The following is a 24,359-nucleotide window of genomic DNA, read 5'->3' as shown; positions in this document are numbered from 1 at the left end:
GATCACTGTGTGGCCTCCTCCTTGCTTCCTGAAGTTGATGATTAGCTCTCTGATTTTCCTGGCATTGAGGGAGAAATTGTTATCTTTATACCATTTCCACGAGGCAGTCTATCTCTTTCCAATATTCAATCTCGTAATTGTTTGATATCCGGCTTACAATGGTGGTGGCCATTAGTGAACCTACTGTTGGAGTTCGTACCAGGGTACAGTGAAAAATTTTATTTTGCTTACAGCAACGGGCAGATCATACCGTCATTGAAGGATCGAGCCTGGGAAGAGTTACAGTCCAACAGCGCAGAAACAGACCCTTCGATCTAATCAGTCCATGCTAACTATAATCTCAAATGAAACTAGTCCTGCCTGCCTGCATTTGTCCCATTTTCCTTCAAACATTTCTTCTTTGTGTACTTATCTAAATGTCTCTTAAACATTGCAACTGTACCTGCATCCACCACTTCCTCTGGAGGTTCATTCTACACATGCAACACTCTCTGTTCAAAAACCCATCATGACTTTTTAAATCTTTATCCTCTCACCTTATAAAATCCCCCCCAGTGTTGACATCGTCGACCCAGGGAAAAGGCAACTGCCATTCACCTCATCTATTCCCCTCATTATATTATACACCTCTATAAGGTCACCTGTCAACCTCCTATGAAAAGAGCTCCAGCCTATCCAGTCTCTCCTTACAAAACAAACTCTCCATTCCCCACAACATTTTATGAACCCTCCCCAGCTTAATGTAACAGGGTGAACAGAACTGCATACAGTGCTCCAGAGGAGGCATCGCCAACATCCTATACAATCTCAACATAATGTCCCAACTATATATGCAAAAGATCTGAGCAATGAAGGCAAGTGTGTCAAACACTTTCTTAATAACCACCTTATCCATATGTGGTGCAAACTTCAAAGAATTATGCACCTGAATTCCTTGGTCTCTCTCTGTTCTATAACATTGCCTAAGATCCTATTTTTAATTGTGTAAGTCCAGTCCTTGTTTGTTTTACCAAAGTAGATTAGCTCACATTTATCCAAACTAAACTCCGTCTGCCACTCTTCAGCCCAATGACCCAACTGATCAAGTTTTCTTTGTAATCCTAGCTAATCTTTTTCACTGTCCACCATACCGCCCAATTTTGGTATCACCGGCAAACGTACTAAACTATACTTTCGAAGTTCTCATCTAAATCGCTTGTACAAATGACAAAGAAAGGTGGCCCCAGCACCGATCCCTGTGGAACACTGCTGGTCACAGGCCTCCAGTCCGAAAAGCAACCCTCCAACATCACTCTCTTTGCGCTCTGTACCTCCCCGGGAAGGGCCACAGCAGAGTCAGTGCCCAGTGTGAGGGAGAAAACGTCATGAACACCAGGGTAGACTTGGAACCCAGACGAGAAGTTGAGTTACAGGAAGTGGAAGTGTGGTAGGATTCAAGCCATTTGGAACTCAGTGCAAATAGGGACGGAGAACAGAATCAGCTTCGACTTTAGTGAGAATTATTCAGCTGGACTCTCCCAGTTCCTTTTGACATGTGAACTGACCAGGACCTACTGAAAGCAGCCGTTGCTGTCCCTTTCAGCATTCTGGAGCTGGGGCTGTCTCTGATGGCTGATGGAGAGAGAGTTGAGACCAGCTTGAATGGCCCAACAGCCCTGACGTGAGATTGCTGGCAGAGGCCCGTGACCGAGACGCTGGAGCCCATTTCAGAGACCCCAGTGGATGTCGACCACCAATGCTACCTGTGAGAGATCCTTCAAATCCACTGGGAAGAAAGACCCACCAACACCAGCATCTTTGACCAGACCAACATCCCCGAGCGTCGAGGCACTGGCCACCCTCAATTGGCTGTGATGGGCTGGGCATGTTGTCCATATGACCAATGCGAGACTCCCTGAGAAGGTCCTCTACTCCCAGCTCCGAAATGGCACGCAAGCCCCAGGAGGGCAGAGGGAGCATTTCTGCGATACCCTCAAGGCCTCACTGGGGAAGTGTGGCATTCCCCCGGACACCTGGGAGTCACCGGCCCAAAACCATCCAAAGTGGAGGAGGAACATCTGGGAAGGCATCGAGCTCCTCTTTAGGGAAAAAAAATTGGAGGCCAGGCTCAAACAGCGAAAGGAGCACATTGCCACACCAATGCCCCACCAACGCTTCCCGTGACCGCCTCCTGCCCCAAGTATAACAGAGACTGCAATAGCCATGTTGGTCTGTACAGTCACTTACGGACTCACCCTGAGACTGGAAGAGAGCAATCCTCATCTGTCGGGGAACAATGATGATGAATGATGTGCGGGAAGGTGCCATTGGGATGTGGGAATGTATTTGGAGTGGACCAGGGTGTCCCAGAGGGAAGAGTCCCTGAGCAAGGCTGACCACAGGTAGTTCAGGGTCTGCTTTTTGTGAGCAGAACAGAGATGTTTTGTGAAGCAGTCGGCAAGTCTATGCTTCGTTTCCCCAATTTGGAGGAGGCCACATTGTGAGCAGCGAACGCAGTAGGCTAGATTCTTGGAAGTGCAGGTGAGGTGTTGCTTCACCTGGAAGGTATGCTTGGGCCCTTGGATTCTGGGGAGGGAGGAGGTAAATGCCTCCTCTTCACCGGTTACAGGGGAAGGTGCCATAGGGCTGTGGGGAGGTGTTGGGCTGATGTTAGTGTGGACCAGGGCGTCCTGGAGGAAATGGTCCCTGCGGAAGGCGGACAATGGAGGGGACGGGAGCGGAGTATGTGTCTGGTGGTGGCATCTCGCTGGAGGTGGCGGAAATGGCATCTGATGATCTTCTTGATGTGGATGCTGGTCGGATGGTAGGTGAGGATAAGGGGACGCCTATCGCTGTTGCGGGAGGGAAGAGAACGGGTGAGGGTGGAAGTGCGGGAGAAGGGTCAGACCTGGTTGAGTGCCCTGTCAACAATGGAGCTGGGGCATTCCTCAGATGAGGAAGGAGGTGGACATTTCGGAGGCTCCCCTGCCAAAGTTGGCCTCGTCCGAACATATGCGACGGAGATGGAGGAACTGAGAGAATGGATGGAGTCTTTACGGGAAGTGGGTTGTAAGGATATATAGTCCAGGTAATTGTGGGAGTCAGTGGGTTTGTAATGGATATTACTGGCCAGCCTCTCCCCAGAAATGGAAACAGAAATGTCGAGGAAGGTACAGGAGGAGTCAGAGATAGACCAGGAGAAAGTGAAGGCAGGGTGGAAGTTGGAGGTGAAATTGATGAAGTTAATGTAGTATACTGTATCCGCTACATCAGGGAAACCTAGCGGAGGCTTGGGGACCGCTTAGTGGAACACCTCCGCTCGGTTTGCAACGAACAACTGCGCCTCCCTGTTGCAAATCATTTCAACTCCCCCTCCTATTCCTTAGATGACTTGTCCATCACGGGCCTCCTGCATTGCCACAACGACGCCACCTGAAGGTTGCAGGAACAGCAACTCATATTCCGCTTGGGAACCCTGCAGCCCAATGGTATCAATGTGGATTTCACAGGTTTCAAAATCTCCCCTCCCCCCACCGCATCCCAAAACCAGCCCAGCTTGACCCCACCTCCCTAACCTGTCCTTCCTCCCACCTATCCCCTCTGCCCACTACAAGCCCCACCCCATCTCCTCCCTACTAACCTCATCCTGCCCCCTTGACCTGTCCGTCAACCCTGGACTGACCTATCCCCTCCCTAACTCCCCACCTACACTCACCTTTACTGGCTCCATCCCCACCTCTTTGATCTCTCTGTCTCCTCTCCACCTATCTTCTCCTTTATCTATCTTCTGTCCGCCTCCCGCTCTCTCCCTATTTGTTTCAGAATCCCCTCCCCCTTTTCTCAAGAAGGGTTGAGGCCCGAACCATCAGCCTTCCTGCTCCTGTGATGCTGCTTGGCATGCTGTGTTCATCCAGCTCTACACCTTGTCCTCTCAAATGTGAATTCTGATCTCTGTCACTCTCTGTACCTACAACACTGTGTTCTTCACTCTGTTCAGTTACCTGATGCAGTTTGTATGGTACAATTTGCCTGTATATTACACAAATCAACATTTTGCTCTGTATCTACCACATTTACCAGAACGTGGCCAGGAATGGAGGATTTGTGTTGTAAAGAGAGGCTGGATAGACTGAGATATGTTTCATTGGAGCATAGGAGGTTGGGAGATGACTTTATAGAGGTCTACAAAATCATGAGGGGTATAGATAAGTTGAATGGCAGGTGTTTTTTTCCCCTAGGGTAGAGGATTTGAAGACCAGGGGACATATTTTTAAGGTGAGAGGAGAAAGATTTAAAAAAGACATGAGGGGAATTTTTTTTCACACAGAGGGTGGTTTGCGTGTAGAATGAACTTCCAGAGGAAGTGGTGCACTGGGGTACCTTTAGTGTTTAAAAGACATTTGGATACATACATAAGTTAGAAATGTTTGGAGAGATATGGGCCAAATGTAGGCAGGTAGGACTAGTTTGGTTTGGGATTATGATCAGCAAGGACTAGTTGGACCGAAGGGTCTTTTTCCATGCTGTATGACTCTACCTCAGTACATGTGACAAAAAGAAATAAATCAATCAATTAAGAAATGAAAGAACCAAGTTTGTCATTAGTTCCCATTTTTGTGTTCAATGTTCTAATACAATTCGCACAAAAATAACCATTGCAATTGCCAGTCATCAGTGGGTTTCTTACTGCCCCAGGAAGTCACTCAAAAGGCAGTTTGGAATGTGTGAGAAATATTGGCCCAGCAGAGACACTCCATCCTGCTGCATCAGTAAAACAAAACTCTGGACCATTTGGCTTTGTATTGCTTTCTGAATTTTTGGAGAGAGTTGAAAGAAAAGGCAGATTACATAATTTTCCCTTTATTCATTCACAGAATGAGGGCATCGCTGGCCAGGCAGTGTTTATTGCTCATCCCTAATTGCCCAGAGGGCAGTTAAGTGTCAGCCACATTGCCATGGGTCGGGAGTCACATGTACGCCAGACTAGGTAAGGATGGTGGTTTCCTTCCCCAAAGACATTAGTGAACAAGATAGGTTTTTCCTTCACAACCGCGAGTGGATTCATGGTCATCATTAGATTCTTAATTCCTGATATTTATTGAAGTCAAATTCTACCACCTGCCGTGGTGGGATTCTAACCCTGGTTTCCGGAACATAATCTGGATCTCTGCATTAACAGTCCAATGATAATAACACTAGGCCATCACCTCCCCTGTTGCACTGTGCCCTGAGGTGGGTTTCAGCAGGTTTTATTGTCCCTGATTTCTGATTGGCCCATTAGGGACTTTACTCTTGCACCAGGGGAACGAAGTGACCCAGGAATGTGGCCCTTCAGTTTCAGGGGTGCTACCCAGCTTCCCCCACGCGAGAGGGCGGCCTCAGTCCAACAAACGGGAAAGCGGCGCGCAGGCGCGGGCGTTCCGTGCTCAGAGCATGCGCGGAAAGTGGAACGGCGATGGAGGGATGCTCCCTTTTTTGACGACCACACTTGGGTGAGGATCAGATGGGGTGAGGATCAGATGGGGCAGGAGGGAAAGACGGAGCGCTGGGCCCACCGGGAACATCTCAAACACAAGGGAAGCCCCGAAAACTAATTTACCAAGAGCGCCCATCCCCACGCGCCCGACGCGTTTTCGTAGACATAGCGAGCTGGTTTGGTCGGTCGCCATGTTTGTTGGGGGCGCTGCACGAGCAAGCGCATATGCGATCGCCATGTTTGTAGGGGGCAATGTCTGCGGATGAGTGGGCGGAGCTTTGCCGCCTAGTGTTCAGAATGGGGACAACCTGTCCATCAAACTGCTTCAGGTTTTGACTCCCAGTGTGTGATTGATCCGGCAGAGCAATAGCAGGAAATGGTATTGATTGGCACTACAGAAGGACTTCCGTATTGCCAATAAATATACTGAAACAAAACAGTAGGTTATAGGAGATAACAAAGAGTGGGGCTGGATGAACACAGCAGGCCAAGCAGCATCTGAGGAGCACAAAAGCTGACATTTCGGACTGAGACCCTTCATCAGAAAAGGTTCATCAGTAAGTTATAGGAGCAGAATTAGACTGTTTGGTCCATCGAGGCTGTTCCACCACTGGATCACGACTGATGTGTTTCTCAACCCCATTCTCCTGCCTTCTCACCGTAACCCTTGATCCCCTTACTAATCCAGACCCTCTCCGTCTCTCGTCTTAAATACACTTCTGAAATCATGAGGGGTGTAGATAAGGTGAATAACAAGGCCATTTTCCCTAGGATGGGGCAGGTCAAAACGAGGAGACATACTTTTAAGGTGAATGGAGAAAGATTTTAAAAGGACATGTTTAAATTTCATTGGGGCAAGCATGGTGGTTCAGTGGTTGGCACAGCAACTTCACGGCGCCAGGATCCCAAGTTCGATTCCAGCCTCAGGCAACTGTCTGTGTGGAGTTTGCATCTTCTATCCCCGTGTCTGCGTGGGTTTCCTCCCACCGTCCGAAGATGTGTAGGTTAGGTGGATTGGCCACACTAAATTGCCCGGTAGTGTCCAGGCTTGGTAGATTGGCCATGGGAAATAAAGGGTTATGAGGATAGGATGGGTCCAGGTGGGATGCTGTCTGGAGGGTTGCTCTGGACCCAGTGGGCCGAATGGCCTGCCCCCACACTATGACCTGAGGCGCAAGTGTTTTACACAGAGTGGTTTGTGTCTGGATGCAAATACAGTTACAATGTTCAAAAGACATATGGACAAATTCATGACTGGGAAATGTTTAGCAGGACATGAACCAAGCGCGGGCAGGTGGACCAGTTTAGTTTGGGAATATTGTTGGCATGGACGAGTTGGACCGAAGGGCCTGTCTCCATGCTCTATGACATGGTCTCCACAGCCCTACGCGGCAATGAATTCCACAGATTCAACACCCTTTGGCTGAGGAAATTCCTCCTCATCACTGTTCTAAAGGGTGGTCCCTTCACTCTGAGGCAGTGCCCTTATATCCTAGTCTCTCCTACTGGTAGAAACATCTTCTCCGTATCCACTCTATCCAGACCTCTGAGCATTCTGTATGTTTCATTGATATTGTCGATCATGCTCGTAAATCTCCTCTGGACCCCCTCCAATGTTAGCATGCCCTCCCATAGATATGGACGCCCAAAACCAAAAGGGTCACTGGACTCAAAATGTTAATTCTCCTTTCTCTCCACAGATCTTGCCATACCTGCTGAGTTTTTCTAGCAATTTGGAGTTACAGAGCATGAAGCATGGATACAGACCCTTCAGTTCAATTTGTCTATGCTAACCAGATATCCGAAACTAATCTATTCCCATTTGCCAGCATTTAGCCCATAACCCTCTAAAGTCTTCCTTTTCACACATCTATCCAGATCTCTTTTAAACGTTGTAATTGTACCAGCCTCCACCACTTCCTCTGGCAGCTCATTCCACTCACACACCACCCTCTGTGTGAAAAAGTTGACCGTCAGGTTCCTTTTAAATCTTTACCCTCGCACCTTAAACCTGTGCTGTCTGGTTTTGGACTCCCCTACCCTGGGGCAAAGGATCTTGGCTGTTTACCCTATCCATATCCCTCATGACTTCACAAACCTCTGTTTCACAGCTCAACCTCCAATGCTCCAGGAGAAAAAATATCACCACCCTATTCAGCTTCTACATCTCAAACCCCCTTCTTTCAGATTTCTAGCATCCGGAGTTTTTTTTAAATTTTACGTACACTGGACTGAACTTCCCACACGAAGTTCATAGCCTCGAATATTATGACACTTCAAGTATTCATCCAAGTACTTTTTAACAGTCATGAGGTTTGCTATCCTCCTCGGCAGGGCATTCTTCACCAACCTCTGGGTGTAAAACTATTTCTCAAATTCCCCGCTAAATGTCTGGCATTTCACTTCTCAAAAAGTGCGGCTCCTTGTTCGTGACCCTTGGGAATGAAGAAAAAGGAAACAAGCCCCTCAGGTCCAGTTTCCTCATGCGAAGCTCAGCCCCAGATTTATGAACATCTTTGACTCAGCTCGGCTGAGTCATGTGAAGGCCCCTCACAAGAACTAACAACTGTGAGGAGACGTCATCTCCTAACGGAGAGGCTAACTGCCTTATTAGGGGCAGTGTGCAGTCGTCTTCAGCCAATGAGCAGGAGGGGAGATCATTGTGAAATGCTAACCAAATAAAATCCGAAAGAACTGCGGATGCCATCAATCAGAAACCGAAACAGAAGTTGCTTGGAAGAGCTCGGCAGGTCGGAGAGAAATCAGAGTTAATATTTTGGATCGAGAACTGTGGTTGTGAAATTCTACTCTGGACAGACAGTGAAGGATTTTGGAAACTCATTTTATGAAGGGTTAGAGGGGGATAATTTACACACAGCAAACACAAACTAAGAAAAGTGTTAGTTTCCCTGAATTTGTATCTTGGAAAGATATTAATGGATTTCGCAAACTTCCTCTTTCTGGACGTTACTTGGCAAGAAGAAACTCAGAATCACTCGATTCGTCAGGAGTCTGATCTTTAAGTGTGAGTGTTGAGTGCCAAGCAAGTTTAAACGGCTTTCTTGACAACCCTGCTGTGGCAAAATTCCTCAACCGTTGTCCTGTAGTTATTTCACAGTTAGCTAAAGGGAAGAACTTTAATCTATTGAAGCAAAAGCCGTCATAAGCTCGGGTTAGCACTGCTGCCTTATAGCACCTGGGACCCGGGTTTGATTCCACCCTGGGGTGACTGCTTCTGTGGAAGTTGCACATTCTTCCTTGTGCCTGCGTGGGGTTTCCTCCGGGCTGCGGTTTCCTCCCACAGTCCAAAGATGTGCAGGTTAATTGGATTGGTCATGCTAAATGCGTCCAGTTCTGGTCGCCCTATTATAGGAAAGATGTGGATGCTTTGGAGAGGGTTCAGAGGAGGTTTACCAGGATGCTGCCTGGACTGGAGGGCTTATCTTATGAAGAGAGGTTGACTGAGCTCGGTCTCTTTTCATTGGAGAAAAGGAGGAGGAGAGGGGACCTAATTGAGGTATACAAGATAATGAGAGGCATAGATAGAGTTGATAGCCAGAGATTATTTCCCAGGGCAGAAATGGCTAACACGAGGGGTCATAGTTTTAAGCTGGTTGGAGGGAAGTATAGAGGGGATGTCAGAGGCGGGTTCTTTACACAGAGTTTTGAGAGCATGGAATGCGTTGCCAGCAGCAGTTGTGGAAGCAAGGTCATTGGGGTCATTTAAGAGACTGGTGGACATGCACATGGTCACAGAAATTTGAGGGTGCATACGTGAGGATCAATGGTCGGCACAACATTGTGGGCTGAAGGGCCTGTCTGTGCTGTACTGTTCTATGTTCTATGTTCTATGTTCTATGTTCTAAATTGCCTGTAGTGACTGGGGGTTGTGTAGGCTAGGGTGAGGTAAAAAGTCATACGATGCCAGGGGGGTTACAGTTCAACAGGTTCATTTGAAATCACAAGCTTTCAGACCCTTTCTTCTTCTTCATATGAAGTGGAGGGTAGTCTTTGCAGGTGATCAAAAGTGTCAGACGGTGAGAGTAAAGTATCAACAGTTGAATAGCAAGTGAAGGGAAGCCCTATGCAAAGACTTATTATTTCAGCCTGTCGCCTCTCCACTCACACAATTTGTACTCATCTTTTGACACTCTTCATTCCCTAGAATTATCTGGCCGTCACCTCTCTGCACAGAAATTCCGAGCCTGCGCGCTATCCTCCACTTCCCATGACAAAGCAGCAGCGCTGCGAAAGCTTGTGACTTCACATAAACCTGTTGGACTATAACCTGGTGTCTTGTGATTTCTGACTTAGTCCACCCCCAGTTCAATGAGGCGAGGGTGGATTTAGATGCGGGGTAGAAGGGTGGGTCTGGGTGGGACGCTCTTCGGAGGGTTGGTGTAAACTTAATGGGCTGAATGGCCTGCTTGCACACCAGAGGGATTCTCTGATTCTATGCGCACCTCAATCAAAATCATTCCTCGATTTTCCACCCCCCCGCAATCTGACCTTGAAATTTAAATGTTTCCTCCCTCCAACCACTCCGGTAAATCTCACTGCATTCCCGGCCCGGTGCCATTACATCCTTTATGAAGTGCAGCTTTTGTTAATTTGTAGTGACGCATGCTCTGTGTTCGTGTGTATCCAGGCGCCTTGCTTATCTATTGACTCGATGGGCCAAATAGCCTTTCCACTGCTATGTCTTATGGTCTTATCTGTTCAACTGCACCTGAAACACCTGTTTACTCTCCCCAGATGCTGCCAGAGTTTTTCCAGCAATTTCTGCTTGTGTTTATTCTAATTCCAATGTATTTGATATCTTTTCAGCTGCAGGGGATTGAAAACCAGCAATATTGTTTCAGGGGTGAGTACTCTTGACTGTTCATCTACAACTTAGAGCTTTTAAGTGCTGTTGTATCGATTAGAGCTGAAGAAGAAGCTGCTGGGTTTAAAACTCCAAGGACATCGGAGCCCTATGGGGCCCAGCAGCTTTCAGCGCGAAGTGCTGCATTTTGGAAAGGCAAATCAAAGCAGAACTTGTACAGCTAATGGTAGGGTCCTCATGGGTGTTGTCAAACAAAGAGATCTTGGAGTGCAGGTTCGTAGTTCCTGGAAAGTAGACAGGGAGCAAAAAAGGTGTTTGCTCCTCTATCGGTCAGTCCACTGAGTACAGGAGCTGGGAGGGTCAAGTTGCGGCTGTACAGGACATTGGTTAGGGCCGCCTTTTGGAATACTGCGTTCAATCCCAGTCTCCCTGCAGTAGGAAAGATGTTGTGAAACTTGAAAGGGTGCAGAAATAGTTTTACAAGGATGTTTCAGGGGATGGAAGGTCTGAGCCACCGGGACAGGCTGAATGAGCCGGGGCTATTTTCCCTGGAGCTTCGGAGGCTGAGGGGTGAGCTTATAGGAGTTTATAAAATCCTGAGGGTCATGGATAGGGTGAATAGCCGAGGTCCTTTTTTCCCAGGGTAAGGGAGTCCCAAACTAGAGGGCATAGGTTTAAGGTGAGTGGGGAATGATTTAAAAGGGACTGAGGGTCAACTTTTTCACGCAGGGTGTGGTACATGTGTGGAACGAGCTATCACAGGAAGTAGCACAGTTACAACATTTAAAAGGCAGGTTGATGGGTACATGATTATCATAGAATCCCTACAGTGTGGAAACAGGCTGTTCGACCCAACAAGTCCACACTGCCCCTCCGAAGAGCATCCCACCCAAGCCCATTCCCTTACCCCTGCGTTTTCCGTGTCTAACCCACCTAACCTAATCATTCCTGGACACCGTGGGCAGTTTAGCACGGCCACTCCACCTACCCTGCACACTCTTGGACTGTGGGAGGAAAGCGGAGGAAACACGTGCAGACTCGGGGAGAACATGCAAAGTCCACACAGACAGTCGCCCGAGGGTGGAATCAAACCCGGGTCACTGGCGCTGAGAGGCAACAGTGCCAACCCACTAGAAGAATACCCTGGCAAACGGGACTAGATTGATTTCTGATATCTGGTCGGCACGGACGGGTTGGGCCGAAGGGCCTGTTTCCGAGCTGTACAACTCTATGACTCTTGTAAAGCGGCAGTTGCCCGCAAGAAGATAAACTGCTACAGTTCATGAGATGAAGTTGTCCCCGTAGTCCCTATTAAGTAAGGAGTTACAAGACAGTATCAGCTTCACAGAAATGATCACATTCACTCAGTTCGATTTCACAGTCTGCCTTTGTGTGGAGTTTTTGGTTGGTCTGCTGAGCTGACTGGTTTTCTTCAAATGTTTCTGGGTGACGTCTTCAGTGCTGGCTAGCATCTGCTGAAGCACTGCTGTTCCGTCCCGCTCTGAATTTATCTGGTGCGGTCTGCCATGATGGGTCGTCCTGTTTCCGGTTTTGTACCGTAGTGGGGATGTAACTGGGGTTCATTTCGACACGTTCGTTAATTACATTGGCGGTTGAAAACCAGGCTTCCAGGAATTCTCGTGCTGGTCTTTGTTTCGCTTGTCCCTGTACTTTGTCTCAGTTAAATTGATGACCTTCTATGTCAGAGTGAATGGAAACGAGGGAGGGTAAGTCGTGCCATTTGCTGCAAGTTGGCGTTTGTGTATCCTGGTGTCGGGTTCCTGCCCATCTGTCCCATGTAGTGTCCCTCGCAGTTGCTGCATGGTATTTTGTGTATCACATTTGTCCTGCTCATTGTGGGTTTGGAGGTCTTTCATCTTTGAGAGTAACTGCTGTTGGTTTGTGTTTTATCGTCATTCCAAGAGGTCACGGACGTCTTGCAGTCAGTTCTGATGTGTTTCGAACGTAGGGTAGGGTGGCCAGTACATTAGAGTGTGTTCTTGGTGTTGTTTATTTGCCAGGCATCGGCAATGAAGCTGATCGGATAGCCGTAGTTCGTAAAGATTTTGTAGAGGTGTTCCGCTTTGTTTTTGCGCAGCTCTGGGGTGTTGCTGTGTGTTATGGCTCGTTTAAACAGAGGCTTGACACAGCTCTGTTTGTGGACGCTGGGGTGGATACTGTTGTAATTCAGGATTTGGTCTCTGTGTTTGTCGTCTTTCTGTGTACGCTGTTGTTTGTTCGTTCCACCATTCTGTCTAGAAATGGGAGTTGTTTGATTGTTGTTCGCTCCTTCGCTGGTGAACTCGATCCTGGCGAATATGCTGCTAATAAGGGTGGTGTGTTTCTCACTTTGCTTGTCTAATGATCACCAAAGTATCGTCCATGTATCTAGCCCATAGGTTAGGCTGGATCTGGGGGAAGAGTGTGCGTTCAAGTCTTTGCATATCAGCTTCCGCGATGAGACCTGAGATGGGTGAACCCATGGTTATCCCATGAATTTGCTCATATACCTGGCCGCTGAAGACAAAGTGCATGGTAAGGCATAGGTCTAGTCTTTTTAGCATCTTGGTCTTGCTGACGGAGGTTTGTGTTTTCGAATTGTTTCGATTTTTTTGAACTCAGCACAGGATTTCCTGGATAACATCGGAAACATAAAAATCGACAAGGAGGAAATGATGGTCTTCTTCGATGCGACAGCACTAGTCCCCCCCCCCCCACTATCGACATGACACCAGAAAAGGAGACACGGGGCACATCACCAGACAATCCGAAAACACAAACCTCCAGTGAAACCGTCAGTGAGGATAACACGCTACAATTATTAGACCCGTGCCTTACCACGCACTTGGTCTTCAACATCCAGGTATATCAGCAAATTGATGGGACAACTGTGGGTTCACCCATCTCGGGTCTCTTAGCGGAAGCTGTAATGCAAGACCTTGAACACACAAGCCTGCACCACACCCAGCCTAAACTATGTGTTAGATACGTGGACGATACGTCTCTGATCATTAAACGAGCAAAGTTAGAAACACCCCACCTTACCAACAGCATATTCACCAGGATCAAATTCATCAAGGAAGAAGAGCGTAACAGTCAGCCCCTGTTCCTAGACATAATGGTGGGACAAACAATAGACAATAGGTGCTGGAGTAGGCCATTCAGCCCTTCGAGCCAGCACCACCATTCATTCTGATCATGGCTGATCATCCACAATCAGTATCCTGTTCCTGCCTTATCCCCATAACCCTTGATTCCACTATCTTTAAGAGCTCTATCCATCTCTTTCTTGAAAGTATCCAGAGACTTGGCCTCCACTGCCTTCTGGGGCAGAACATTCCATACATCCACCACTCTCTGGGTGAAGAAGTTTTTCCTCAACTCTGTTCTAAATGGCCTACCCCTTATTTTTAAACTGTGTCCTCTGGTTCTGGACTCACCCATCAGCGGAAACATGCTTCCTGCCTCCAGAGTGTCCAATCCCTTAATAATCTTATACGTCCCAATCAGATCCCCTCTCATCCATCTAAACTCAAGTGTATACAAGCCCACTCGCTCCAATCTTTCAACATATGATAGTCCCGCCATTCTGGGAATTGACCTCGTGAACCTACGCTGCACTCCCTCAATAGCCAGAATGTCCTTCCTCAAATTTGGAGACCAAAACTGCACACAATACTCCAGGTGCGGTCTCACCAGGGCCCTGTACAGCTGCAGAAGGACCTCTTTGCTCCTGTACTCAATTCCTCGTGTGATGAAGGCCAGCATGCTGTTAGCTTTCTTCACTGCCTGCTGTACCTGCATGCTTGCTTTCATTGGCCGATGTACAAGAACACCTAGATCTCGTTGTACTTCCCTTTTACCTAACTTGGCTCCATTGAGATAGTAATCTGCCTTCCTGTTCTTGCCACCAAAGTGTATAACCAGACATTTATCCACATTAAACTGCACCTGCCATGCATCCATCCACTCACCCAGCCTGTCCAAGTCACCCTGTATTCTCATAACATCCTCCTCACATTTCACACTGAACTCCTTACCAGCGTATACAGAAAGACGACACACACAGAGGCCCAGTTCTGAGTTACAGAAGTGACCACCCCAGCGTCCACAAACAGCTGTGTCGAGCTTCTGTTTAAACAAGCGATAACACACTGCAGCACCTCAGAGCTGTGCTTAAACAAAGAGGAGCGCCTGTACAAAGTCCTTCCAAACAATGGCTATCTGCCGATGCCTGGCCAATAAACAACACCAAGAAGACACCGCATGCCCCAATATACTGTCCTCTGTCCCCTAGAAACACGGTGGAACTGACTACCAGACCTCTGCGACCTCTTGGAATAATGTTAATGCACAAACCAACACCCACACTTCACCACCTACTCTCAAAGTCGTAAGACCCCATGCCCACAATGAGCAGGACAGACGTGATACACAAAATACCATGCAGCAACTGCGAGAAACACTACATGGAACTCGCCAGCAAGATCCATGAAAACCAAATCAAAGCAAACGTCACAGCTAACTCTCCCTCGTTCCTGTTCACTCTGCTATAGAAGGACATCAGTTTAAGGTTACAGTACTAGGACGAGCAAAACATGAGAATTCCTGGAGGCTTGGTTTTCGACCACCAGTGTGATAAACAAACGTGTTGAAATAGAATACCATGAGCATGCAAAACCGGAAACAGGACTACGCGCCATGACAGGCTGGACTGTACAAATTCCGAGCAAGACAAAACAACAGCGCTTCGTTGGAGGCCACCCAGCCTCATCACCCAAAAAGGGAGACAAAACATTTGGAAGAAAACCAGTCAGCTCAGTGGACCACCCAAGAACTCCAAACACGATCGAAGCTACAAATCTTTGCTACAACATTAAACTGCCTTTGTGTTTGCGTGGGTTCTATCTCACTCCCTTTCTCCCCCACCATTTCAAATCAGTTTCACACAAGGGGTTTGGAAGGAGAGGATTTTGAACATGGCAGGAAAACGCACCGCTCGCTGCAGGGAGTACACGTGTTCTGTGTGTGGATGTGGTTTCGGCCAGTCGTCTGCCTTGCTGAGACACAGACACAGCCACATGGTGGAGAAACCGTGGAAATGTGGCGACTGTGGGAAAGGATACAGATCGCCGTCTGACTTGGAAATTCACCAGCGCAGCCACACTGGGGAGAGGCCGTTCACCTGCTTCGAGTGTGGGAAGGGATTCTCTCGGTCTTCCAACCTGCTGACCCATCAGCGAGTTCATGTTAATGAGAGGCCTTTTAAATGCTGCGACTGTGGGAAGTCTTACAAAAGCTCTGGGGAACTGATGTGCCACGAACGCATCCACACTGAGGAGAGACCTTTCAAATGCCCAGATTGCAGAAAAGCCTTCAAAAGTTCCGGGGAACTGATGTCCCATCAACGTGTTCACACCGACGAGAGGCCGTTCAGGTGTTCTCAGTGCAGGACGGGCTTCAGGCAAGCATCTCAATTGACTGTGCACCAGAGAGTTCACACTGGAGAGAGGCCGTTCACCTGCTCGCAGTGTGGGAAGGGATTCACCCAGTCGACCGACCTGCTGACTCACCGGCGGGTCCACACCGGGGAGAAGCCGTTCACTTGCCCGCAGTGCGGGAAGGGATTCGCACAGTCGTCCAACCTACTGACACACCAGCGGGTTCACACTGGGGAGAGGCCGTTCGCCTGCTCCAAGTGCGGGAGGGGATTCACGACCTCTTCCACCCTGCTGAGACACCAGCGAATTCACAGTGGGGACAGGCCATTCACCTGCTCATTGTGTGGGAGGAAATTCACTCAGTCTTCCAGCCTGGTGAGACACCAGCGAATTCACAAGTGACTACAAGTGGTTGACTCCTACAGTTCACTTTCAAGTAAATCACATTGAAACATTTTCGTAGGCTTTTGCTGATGTTATAGGGCTAATATTCTGGATAAAATCAAATAAATTGTTTGTTATGAAGACACTGTGAATATTTTCAATGTCTCTAAAACAAGTTAGTTTTTTTTTTGCTTGAGTTTAATGCTTTCTGAAACTTCTATAGACAGTCGGTCACCCCTTTTGAATTTTTTCTTGATGGCAGGATTATACTTATCTGAAGTATCTGCAACTGGGTCTCCATTGATCTATCCCTAGAATGCCTGCTCACTTCACCTCTTTCAGCTTCTATGCCCATATTGCATTCTTTATTGAGACTCAAAACACTAGTTTCAGGTCCAATGTTCTCCTCTTCAACAGCATGTGGAATTCAGTCTTGTTGTGGTGACTGTGAGCCAGGGTTGCTGTTGTTTAATACTTCCTGATCAGCAGTGTGACCCTTTAATCTTTTCCATATAAGTTCTGTGTCTGATACGATCTCTCTCACTAATACCTGAAGGAGTGAGGCATAGAAAGCTTGTGTTTTCAAACAAACCCATGGCACTCTAACCTGGTGTGGTGTGATTACTGACCCTATCCACCCCCGCCATCTTACAACGGCACCTCCACATCATTCCATAGTGTGGAAGCAGGCCATTCGGCCCATTCGAGTCCACACCGACACTCCCAAGAGCATCCCATCCAGACCCACCTTCCCTAACCCGCCATTCCTCATCTCCACCCAAACCGATTCCACATCCTGATCTCCTGTAACAAGCTCTTCTCTAAGTATGGCACAGATGCCAAACGTTAGTGCTCTCCATTGCACCTTTTATCGAGCTTGCAGTCATCACCCTGTTTGGCCGGTAAGCTTACATGAACACCCGGCGTGGGTCTCAAGCACAGGCACGGAATTTCCGGTTCCTCCGTTTTCTCCAAACGGTGATGGGGAGGTGGCTGCCGTCCTCCTTCAGGCAACGGGTTAGCGGCCGCCATCATTTTTTGGAGGCGGTGCTGTGAAAGTGCGCGTGCACTGTCCTGTAGGTGGATGGGCAACAAAATGGATGAGGGACAGGACAGGAGATGGTCAATGTCAAGTATGACCTGCAGTCATTGGTAATGGTGTTGGTCAAGAAACAAATCATTGGTTCACACTGGGTGTTTATGCCAGAAGAATGAACATATCTGCCTCAAAGCTCAAGGAAGGTAAAAGCGTAGCAATGTTAAAATGGGAGCAGGAGTGAGCAATTTGGACCTTCGAGTCTTCTTTGGCATTCAATATGATCATGGCTGATCGGCTAACTCAACAGCTTGTCCCCACTTGCCCCCGACAACCTTTGATCCGTAACGGTTTGGCATGGCAACTGCTCTTCCCAGGAGCATAAGAAATTCCCGAAGGTTGCATGCGCAGCCCAGGCCGTCACGGAAGCCCACTTCCCATCCACGGGCTCCATGCACCCTTCTTGTTGAAGCGGAAAGCTGCCAACGTCAACAAAGACCCCTTCCACCCTGGTAATACTCTCTTCCAGCCCCTTCCATCAGGCAGAACATACAGAAGCTTGAACACATGCACCAACAGGTTTAAGAACAGCTTCTTCCCTGCTGCTATTAGACTGCTGAATGGATCTCTCTAATTTCAATCTAACATTGACCTTGCCTTTATGTACCTCCTGTGCAGTCATTACCTTGTATGCCTCTGTCTGAACAACCTGTGAACAATCTGTGGGCCCTTGCGTATCATGATTTCACTGTACTGCTTGCAAAACAAAACTTTTCACTGTACTCAGGTACACGTGATAAAATAAATCAAATCAAACGATCCCTTTCGCCCCTTCTTGAAAACGTAGAATGTTTTCACGCAATAGCTTTCCAAGGGTGAAGTAGTTTCTCCGAGAGATCTAGAATGACGTGTAGCAAAACAATAAATAAATGAGAGTGGGGGAGACAGTGTTCACACATTAAAATGTGTCGAACATGATTTTGAGTCAGGAAGGCAATGAAATGCTGAATTGGAAGGCCAGGCACGGTCCTTGCAGCCTGTGGGGAACAGTGCTGCAGACCGAGTGCAGAAATGTCTTTTGCGAGGAGTAAGTCGGTGAATTTATTCAGTTATGCAGTACAGAAGCGGTCCTTCAGCCCATCCAGCCTGTGTAGCCAAAAATGCATTATTGTGTGCACTAGACCCACTTTCCCACACTAAGCCCATAGCCTCAAAAGTTAATGACACTTTGAAAGTTCATCCAAGCAGCTTTGAAAGCTTGTGAGCTGACTTGTTTCCACCACTCTCCCTGGCAGTGCCTTCCACACTCCCACCACCCTGAGTTAAAATTATTTTCTCCAAATCCTGCTAAACCTCCTACATCCTTCATACAGGTCATGCCTCACAAACCTTATCGAGTTCTTTGAGAATGTGACTAGAAAAGTTGATGAGGGTCGAGCTGTGGATGTGGTGTATATGGACTTAAGCAAGGCATTTGATAAGGTTCCCCATGGTAGGCTCATTCAGAAGGTCAGGAGGAATGGGATACAGGGGAACTTAGCTGCTTGGATACAGAATTGGCTGGCCAACAGAAGACAGCGAGTGGTAGTAGAAGGAAAATATTCTGCCTGGAAGTCAGTGGTGAGTGGGGTTCCACAGGGCTCTGTCCTTGGGCCTCTACTGTTTGTAATTTTTATTAATGACTCGGATGAGGGGATTGAAGGATGCGTCAGCAAGTTTGCAGACGACACAAAGGTTGGAGGTGTCGTTGACAGTATAGAGGGCTGTTGTAGGCTGCAGCGGGACATTGACAGGATGCAGAGATGGGCTGAGAGGTGACAGATGGAGTTCAACCTGGTTGAATGGGGGGTGATGTATTTTGGAAGGTCGAATTTGAAAGCTGAGTACAGGATTAAGGATAGGATTCTTGGCAGTGTGGAGGAACAGAGGGATCTTGGTGTGCAGATACATAGATCCCTTAAAATGGCCACCCAAGTGGACAGGGTTGTTAAGAAAGCAAATGGTGTTTTGGCTTTCATTAACAGGGGGATTGAGTTTAAGAGTCGTGAGATCTTGTTGCAGCTCTATAAAACTTTGATTAGTCCGCAATTGGAATACTGCGTCCAGTTCTGGTCGCCCTATTATAGGAAAGATGTGGATGCTTTGGAGAGGGTTCAGAGGAGGTTTACCAGGATGCTGCCTGGACTGGAGGGCTTATCTTATGAAGAGAGTTTGACTGGGCTCGGACTTTTTTCATTGGAGAAAAGGAGGAGGAGAGGGGACCTAATTGGGGTATACAAGATAATGAGAGGCACAGATAGAGTTGATAGCCAGAGACTATTTCCCAGAAATTCTGCAGAAATGGCTAACACGAGGGGTCATAGTTTTAAGCTGGTTGGTGGAAAGTATAGAGGGGATGTCAGAGGCGGGTTCTTTACACAGAGAGTTGTGAGAGCATGGAATGCGTTGCCAGCAGCAGTTGTGGAAGCAAGGTCATTGGGGTCATTTAAGAGACTGCTGGACATGTATATGGTCACAGAAATTTGAGGGCGCACACATGAGGATCAATGGTCGGCACAACATCGTGGGCCGAAGGGCCTGTTCTGTGCTGTACTGTTCTATGTTCTATTTCACATTAAGATTGTACCTGTTTGTTTATGAAGGCATGCTTTCGGAAAGTCGGAGTTGTGCTTGCGGACTCGGTGAGAGACGTCCCACAAAGCGGACACCAGTTTGGAGGAGACTGCACTGTGATCAACAGCAAAGCGAGCGAGTTGCTGGTTTACTCGGAAGGCGTTCGGTGCTTTGGATGCTGAGGGGCAAGGAGGTTAAAGGGAATGTGCTGGACCTGCTGCGATTACTTGCAAAGGTGCAGTGGCCGGGGGCCGGGGGCAAGGTTTTGGGGTGATGGAGGATGAAGTGGGTGCTTCAGAGTGCTGATGAAGGAGATGAATGCTGTTTGGTCTCACTGCTCGAGGCATACACTTGAATTGGAAGCAGTCCAAAGAAGGTTCGCTCGGCTGACTCTAGTGTGTAGGAGCTGGGGTCTAAGGAAGGGTAGGGCTTACTGACCAAGTAACACCACTCCCAGTTACCTGCAGTTGGTCCATAGCTGACAATGCTGTAGCATTTTAAGTACTCATCCAGATGCTCCCTAAAAGGTCTGGTCTTTGACATCTTGGCCATGATCTACTTTGTCTGCGCCTCTCATAATTTTGTATCAATCAGATCCACGCTCAGCCTCCTCTCTTCCAGGGAAAACAAACCCAGCCGAACCAGTCCTTCCTCATTCCTGAGACTTTTCATCCCAAGCAAGATCTTTTGAATCTCCTCGGCACCCTCTCCATTTTTCCAACAGTGTGGCGACCAGAGCTGTGCACAGGGTTTTATCTGCGGCCTAGCCAATGTTTGATAAAGTTGTGACAAGACTTCCTAAATCCTACGCGCAGGCTAATGAAGACTATGCAGCCTACACCATCTCACCCGTACTGATACCTTCAGGGATCTATGGACTTTATATGACAAGATTCCTTTGTTCCTCACTCCCTACTGACCTGCCATTCATTGTGCATGTAAGACCTCCAAAAATGCATTGCACTTAGAGGGATTAAATTCCATGTGCCTTTGCTAAGCCCAGTTTACTAGCTGATCAAAATCAGCGTGCAACTCGAGACCATCCCTAATTCTTGCGTCATCTGCAAACTTACCAATTGTAAGTTCTACATTCACATCCAAGTCATTAGTGTACAAAATCAAACATCGAGGGTCCCAGCATTGGCATCTGTGGTGTACTGCTGGTCGCAGGCTTCCAATTCCAAAACAACACTCCACTATTCACACTTTACTTCCCGTTTGTTAGCCAGTTTTGGAACCAGTTTGCCAACTTGCTTTGTATCCCATGGGCTGTTACTTTTTGGACCAGCCTTCCATGTAGGAACATGTCAAAGGCCTTACTGAAGTCTCTGTAAACCATACCAATTGTATTTCTGTTATCAATCTGTGTAATCACCTTTGCAAAAAGTACTGAACTAAATTGGTCTCCCTCGAACTGATCCATGCTAACTACCGCTGATCAATCCCCGACTTTTCGGGTATTGATTGAAGCCTGTCCTTGAGAAATTTCACAAATAATTTCTCTACCGCTGATATTAGATTGAATTGGCGTATCCCTTCTTGAACGAAGGAACCACGTTAGCTATCTTCCAGTCTTCTGGCACATTGCCTGTGGCCAGTGAAGTATTTAATATCTCTGCTAGAGTCCCAGCAATCTTCTTCTTTGCCTCCAGTTGCTGCTAGAGTCCCAGCAATCTTCTTCTTCACCTCCAGTTGCAGCCTGGGATATACTACTGTGGTACAGTTGATAGTGAAGACGTTTATCTAAGACTACAAAGGGATTTTAACCAACTGGGCTAATGGGCTGAGGAGTGGCAGATGGAACCAAACCAGAAGCTGTTGGAAAAGCTCGGCAGGTCTGGCAGCATCTGAGACGAAAAGATCAGAACTCGTGTTTCGGGGTTCCGAGGAAGGGTCACCAGACCCGAAACGTTAACTCTGATTTTTGTTTTGTAACTGACTCTGCCAAACTCGCTGAGCTTTTCCAGCAACTTTGCGCCTGATTTTTGTTCCTGATTTGCAGCATCTGCAGTTCTTTGATTTGAGTGGCAGATGGAGTTTAATTTGGATAAATGTGAGGATTTGCATTTTGGTAAAACGAACAGGGGCAGGAATTATACAGTTAATGGTAGGCCCCTGGGTAGTGTTGTCGGACACACAGACCTGGGGGTTTGGGCATGAACTTCTTTGAAAGCTACATCAAAGTAGATGTGGTTGAGAAGATGTTTAACACGCTTGTCTTCAATGCTCAGACCTTTGTGTTTAGGAAGTTGGGACGTCATGTTGAGGTTGTACAGGACATTGGTGAGGCCTCTTCTAGAGCACTGTGTCCAGTTCTGGTCACTCTTTTATAGGAAGGAGATTATTAAATTGAAGAACGTTCAGAAAAGATTTACAAGCATGTTGCCTGGACTAGATGGTTTCAGAAGCTGGATAGGCTGAGACTTCTTTCACTGGAGCATAGGAGATTGAGAGAAGTTTATAAAATCATGAGGGGCATGGATAGGGTTAATAGCAAGGGTCTTTTTTTTGGTAGAGATGGGAAATTCAAAATGTGTGGCCATACTTCTGAGATGGGAAGAGAAATGTTTAAAAGGGACCTGAAGGGCAATGTTTTCAAACAGAGGGTGGTTCGTATGCGGAATGAGCTGCCAGAGGAAGTGGTAGATGGAGGTAAAGTTACAACATTAAAAAAAAGAGATCTGGACAGGTACGTGAATAGAAAAGATTTAGAGGGACATGGACCAAGGCAGGCATGCGAGACTAGTTTAGTTTGGGAACGTGGTCAGATGAGTTAGACTGAAGGTTCTGTTTCTGTGCTGCGTGATTCTGTTTCTGAGAGTGGAAGAATTGAGCATATTAGCATGAAGTAGCAGTCAAGGAGAATGGGAAGGGTGTGCATAAAGGTACAGCAGTCTGAGAATGAAGATAGAGAGAGGAGGATGTAGCTTTTGGAGAATGACAGAGAACAAAAATATTCTGTCCAAAAACAGAAATTGCTGGAAAAGTCGAGCAGGTCCGGCAGCGCCCGATCAGAGTTAATGTTTGGGGTTGAGTGACCCTTCCTCAGAACTTTACAAACTGGAATTACCTGTTTCGAATTTCTGTTCGGTGCCGCTAGTTATAACTGCTCTAAATTCCTTTCGCAGGATATTAGAAGAGGAGAGATAGTAGGAGCTGCCGATGCTGGAGAATTTGAGGTAACAAGATGTAGAGCTGTTCATTCTTGTTATATTAGAAGAGGAGGATTGGCGGATAGAAATCTCGAACCGAATATTGATTTCTTGGAGTGTGTGCTTTTTTAAAACAAAAATCACTGGGAAAGCATCAAGATGCATACATAGCTGGTGGGAGTGTTCCCGTGCGCTGTAACAGAAAGGTCTTTATTCTAGTGGTGCAGACTGGAAGCTGGTTTGCAACATTCACATCGGCCATACACTCTGCTCAATCAGTTCTGAGAGGCGGCGACACCATGGAGAAACTGTGGCGACTGCGGGAAGGGGTTATGCTCCCCGTCGCAGTTGGACGGGGCCGTCGGCGCAGTCACGCCGGGGAGAGACCGTTCAATTGCTTGGAGTGCGGCGAGCGGTTCACCAGTTCAGCTCACCTCCTGAGGCACCAGCGGGTCCGCACCGGCCAGCGCCTCTCCATTGGCTCTGTCTGTGGGAAGGTGTTCGCTCGGTTCCCCACCCACCTCGGCCACCAGCGACTTCACAAATGATCACCGAGGTCTGGTGTGTGCTGTTCGCCGAGCCCCAGCAGCGGGGCGCAGCGGTGCGTCGGCGGGTTAGGTGCCGGGGACGCATGGGTTCGGTTCCGGCCTTGGGCGACCGCCTGTGTGGAGTTTGCACGTTGTCTCAGTGGGTTTCCTCCAGGGTGCCCTGGCTTCCTCCGACAGTCCCGAGATGTTGGGTTGCCCATATGTGCGGGTTAGGGTGGATCAACCGTGGGAAATTACCCATAGTGCTGAGGGATGTGCGGAATACGGTGGGTAAGCTATGGGAAATCACCCATAGTGCACAGGGGTATGCGGGTCAGGGTGGGTTAGCCGTGGGGAATTACCCATAATGCACAGGGATGTGCGGGTTAGGGTGGGTTAGCCATGGGAAATTACCCATAGTGCCCAGGGATGTGCGGGTTAGGGTGGGCTAGCCGTGGGGAACGTGGGGAATTACCCATAGTGCACAGGGATGTGCGGGTTAGGGTGGGCTAGCCGTGGGGAATTACCCATCGTGCACAGGGATGTGCGGGTTAGGGTGGGTTAGCTGTGGGGAATTACCCATAGTGCCCAGGGATGTGTGGGTTGGGATGGATTGGCTGTGAGAAATTGTCCATAGTGCCAGGAGGTGTTTAGGTTAGGTGGATTGGTGCAATTTATCATAGCCAATCCACCCTAACCTGCACATCCCTGGACACTGTGGGACAATTTAGCATGGCCATAGGATCTAGGAATGTCAGGTTGGGTGGATTGGCCGTGGGAAATTCAGGGTTGCAAGAATTGGGTAGTGAGACGGGTCGGGGTGGGAGGCTCTTCGGTGTGTTGTCGTGCTTTCCTCGATGCGCCAGAAGGCCTGCTTCCGCACTGGCCATATACATTCTGACAGTGGGTGAAGTGGGAGGGCCAGA

This window comes from Stegostoma tigrinum, chromosome 43, assembly GCF_030684315.1.
Source record: "Stegostoma tigrinum isolate sSteTig4 chromosome 43, sSteTig4.hap1, whole genome shotgun sequence".
Lineage (NCBI taxonomy): Eukaryota > Metazoa > Chordata > Chondrichthyes > Orectolobiformes > Stegostomatidae > Stegostoma > Stegostoma tigrinum.
Note: the sequence above shows the minus strand (reverse complement) of the source record.